At 41.0% G+C, this 4,591-nt stretch overlaps 1 pseudogene; it reads left to right on the forward strand.

The window, feature by feature from the left end:
• Window positions 1-2,009: 2,009 nt before the first annotated feature.
• Window positions 2,010-2,574, forward strand: LOC101981517 (annotated as a pseudogene).
• Window positions 2,575-4,591: the final 2,017 nt, after the last annotated feature.

Here is a 4,591-nt window from a genome sequence, read left to right on the forward strand (position 1 = left end):
CCCAAGGCAGCTTCTTTATTAACCAACAGTATTCACAGCATACAGAGGGGAATCCCACATCAGGGTACATCCTACCCCATGTTTGTATCTTCAGTGAATCATTAAACAGTCTGTTCCTTTGAACCTGAATGAGTATATTGCAGAAGGCACAGTGACAGAGCAGCCACCCAGGTGGTGTGCAGAAATTATAGGAGAGTAAGTAGTGTGTGGATGAGATAGCATCAATAGTTTCTCTGCCCCAGAGAGAAGGAGCAAGGAGGAGAGTCTCCTGGGGAGACTGATGTATCATCTTGATACATCTTACTAGGAAGTGGGCTTGGGAGTCCACTGGGAACAGAGAGAGGGAGACTTTCAAAAGCCCGAAAGATGAACAAGTAATGATGACTGAACAGAAGGAAATTTCTCTCAGAGTGTAAACTTAAAGCTGTTAGTTTCAGTCTTTCTAAAGACACCAAGATGAAGGTGTGAACATAACAGGTGAGAAGGGGAGTTTAGCTCAGAAATTGAAACTGTGCAGCCTGAGATCAAGAAGGTAGTTTCTTTCTCCTCTTCTGCTCCTTCCTTCTCTCCTTCTCTTCCTCTCTCCTGCATCCTCATTCTCTAGCCCTGCCAAAACACACAACTACGGAATCAACCCATGAAACTCTGAGGAAGCAAGCTGGGTTTGTGATTTTTCTGAGTTTCCAAGAAAGCAGTTCAAGGATCAAGTATGAATAAATAATGAACCTGTAACAAATGGTGTTATCATTTGTCCTATCATGAAGCAATTGGAAGGCAATAAACAGCTGTGGTGATGTGGGATTCCCCTCTGTACGCTGTGAATACAATCGGTTAATTAATAAAGAAAACTGCCTTGGCCTGTTGATAGGGCAGAACTTAGGTAGGCAGGGAAAACTAAACTGAATTCTGGCAGAAAGGAGACAGAGTCAGGAGATGCCATGGAGCCTCTGCTGGAGACAGATATGCTGAAACTTTGCTGACATGCCACTACCTTGTGGTAATGTACAGACTAAAGGAGATGGGTTAAATTAAGATGTAAGGCCAGGCAGTGGTGGCACACACCTTTAATATCAGCACTCAAGAGGCAGAGGCAGGAGGATCTCTGTGAATTCAAGGCCAGCCTTGGCTACAAGAGCTAGTTCTAGGACAGGCTCCAAAACTACAGGGAAACCCTGTTTCAAAAAAACCAAAAAAAAAAAAAATTAAGAAGTAAGAGTTAGCTAGTAAGAAGCTAGAGCTAATGGGCCAAGCAGTGATTTAATTAATATAGTTTCTGTGTGATTATGTCAGGGCTGAGCAGCCAGGAACCAACAAGTGGCTTCCTTGCAACAATTGGCACACCAACATGGTGGACTAAATCCATGTAAAATCTGAGAAAGCTTTAAAAGGAATCCTAGACACAAAAGAACAGAGTTAAGCATGTTTTGGTAGCAGCATTTTCTTGGGTGTGCTCTGTTTGCTAGAAGCAAGCAGAGATGTGGCTCCTTTAAGAGAGATTTTCCTGATTCAGTGGTAGCAGAAATAAAGCTGTGTGGTTCTAAAATGCTGGCTTTCTGGGCTGTGCTGCCAGCATGACTTCTGACTCTTTCAGGAGGGCAAGCACTTAAATGGGGTTTGTGGACAGAGTAGTACAACTTGCTTAATGGCAACATAGACTGGCTGTGTGCCTAAAAATGGGGCTGTGAGCATGGCTCTCAGAGGCAGCAAACAGCTCCACCATTCTGGACTGGGCAGGGCAAGTAGGCACCACTTGAGTTCATAAGAAACACTTGGCATTTTAATCAGCACTTCTTGTCAGAAAATAATTACAGATAGACAGTAAAGGCAAATTTGGATAAAAAAAAAAAAAAGACCTCCAAATAGGTCACAGTGTTGGGTAAATGTACATAGGCTTGGGAGAGAGAAGAAAAAAGGGTACAGAGAGTTATAAGAAGAAGTAAATCGTTTTTTAAAAAAAAATAAGACAGGCTCCTACCTAGCTGCTGTCGATCCTGACAGACGCCGCCAAGATGGCAGCTGCCGGCGCCCGAGGCCTGCGGGCTTCCTACCACCGATTCATGGATAAAGTGGAGTTGTTGCTGCCAGAGAAATTGAGGCCGCTATACAACCACCCGGCAGGCCCCAGAACAGTTTTTTTCTGGGCTCCAGTAATGAAATGGGGATTGGTGTGTGCAGGATTAGCTGACATGGCCAGACCTGCAGAGAAACTCAGCACAGCTCAGTCCACTGTGCTGATGGCTACAGGGTTTATTTGGTCAAAGTACTCACTTGTAATTATACCCTAAAAGTTGGAGTTTGTTTGCTGTTAATTTCTTTGTGGGCTCAGCAGGAGCCTCTCAGCTGCTTCGTATTTGGAGATATAATCAAGAACTCAAAGCTAAAGGGATCCAGTAGGAGTTCCTGATCACCTGAAACATCCAGATGTGGACAGAAACATTGGAACCTAGTTTATTTAATTATTGATAGGTGATGATAACTGTCCTGATAACGTTTGCAAAGAATGAAAAAGAATCTAACTGTAATTAATAGCTAGCACTTGACTCCACAGAAAAATAAAGCAGACTTTTAATAACAGAATCTTACATATGATTCAAGAAACGTACCTATGAATAACACTAACATTGTTTTCTACCACTTGTCCATAGTAAATCTTACTTGATCATAAAAATAATAAGACAAAGTCTTTAAAGAGATGGAGTAAACTTGTAGAAAAAGTAATAGAGAAAGAAAAATAAGCCACATAAAGATGAAATATACAGTCAGTTTGGATTATGTGTATTTGTAGGCCCATATTTCTATATGGTGTGGCAGCCAGGCTCTGAAGCCATAGGCCCACCTGAGATGGTCACGTAGACCTGGAGACAGCCTCAACAATAGCCAGGATGTGCTGCTCTTTCTCTTTTGTTATAAATGTAGATTGCCTGGGGAGAGGTATTGGCTGAAGCTGATGACTTAACGTCAGGATGTTTGGTGCTCCTTTGTAGAGATAGCCCCAGCCAATCACCTTGCTTGTAGGGCAGGTTGCCTGAGGATATTTTTTACTAATAAATTGCTGGTGTGCTCTCCCCCCTTCCCTTCCGCTTTCCTGTTCTCCGCTGGAACCTCTGGTTATGTAAGTCTCTTTCCCAATTAAAGCTGTATATATTATTACAATTTCTGTCTGCCTTCATTTAAGTGGCTACACTCCTTCCTTTGTAATTTGGAGGATATCTTATAGAGATGCTAATTCAGGCCTATGTGACAGCTAGCTTACAGGTAGATGCAGACATGACAAAAAACCATTCACCTGGTTACCTAGCAGACAGCCTAATGTATTTTCCCTCTCAATTTATGTGACGGTATATAAGCTGTTTGGATAATAAATGAAAAAAGATCATCAAAAAAAAAAAAAAAGAACCCTGAGATGCCCTTCCATGATGACTGTGTATGTTGCGTCTGATTATTCCTTGTGTCTCCATTTCAATCCAGTTAGGAGAAATAGTTATCTGTGTTGGAGCGACACGGGCTCCAACAATATTATTGTGTTTTTTTTTTAAATTTATTGACTTGGAAGGAGCTAAGTAACCAGCATATACACTTTAAAGAAATCTTGATTTTAAAATTTGCGTCTAAGGATATGTTGCTTTGGAAAAGAGGTTCTTCTTTTGTTTCCACAAAGGATGAGAACCTGTGGCTTCCAGACTAATGTTGTTTGATGGACCAAGACCCCCAGAAAGGTCACCTTGAACACCCCTTAAAAAGTTACTTCACCCAATAAATAACAGGAAGTAGTACTGTATATAAAGGTTTGTTTATATTTAAACAGGATATGATATAGAGATTTGCATTGGTATGGATCTTGGATTTTTGATACAAATTTAAGGTCAGTTTTGTTATATGTATATTTCTGCTCTTGAGTAAGGTATTGTGTTTGTGCAACTCATTTAAGAACGGAATGTAACTGGGCAGTGGTGGCACATGCCTTTAATCCTAGCACTTGGGAGGTAGAGGCAGGCAGATCTTTGTGAGTTTGAGGCCATCCTGGTCTATAAGAGCCAGTTCTAGGACAGTCCCCAAAGCTACAGAAAAACCTTGTCTTGAAAAATCAAAATAAATAAATAAAATGTAGTGTATAATTAAGAAATATAGGTAAATAGAGAGTCATTTATAATAGCCAAGCTTGTAGTTATGTTAGTTAGATTTTCTAGATGTACAGAGATGGATAGGTATTCTTCAAATCTTTCAGACTACAGAATATGGCATTTAAAGTATTTTAAGAATTTAGGACTTCTCATGACAATGAAACACATCTGATCCTGGCAGCACCAATCTACTTCAAGAGGAAGATGGGCATTGAAGAGGTTTCTTATGGTGTTGGCTATCCATATGGGCAAGAAACTGCTCTTGCCTGGACTGCTCAATGATATGCTGTATGAACTAGACATGCAGGACCCACAGAGAAATGCCTGCTGAACTTGCCTAAAGATTAAACCATCCTTTGTGGTTCCTGCTTCATGAAAGAGTCTTCCAGACATTCTAAAGGATACAGAAGAAAGTGACTGACAAACTGTCAATGTAGGTGGAACTGTCTTTGAAATGTCCTGCTTCGTGC

This window comes from Microtus ochrogaster, chromosome 5, assembly GCF_000317375.1.
Source record: "Microtus ochrogaster isolate Prairie Vole_2 chromosome 5, MicOch1.0, whole genome shotgun sequence".
Classification (NCBI taxonomy): domain Eukaryota; kingdom Metazoa; phylum Chordata; class Mammalia; order Rodentia; family Cricetidae; genus Microtus; species Microtus ochrogaster.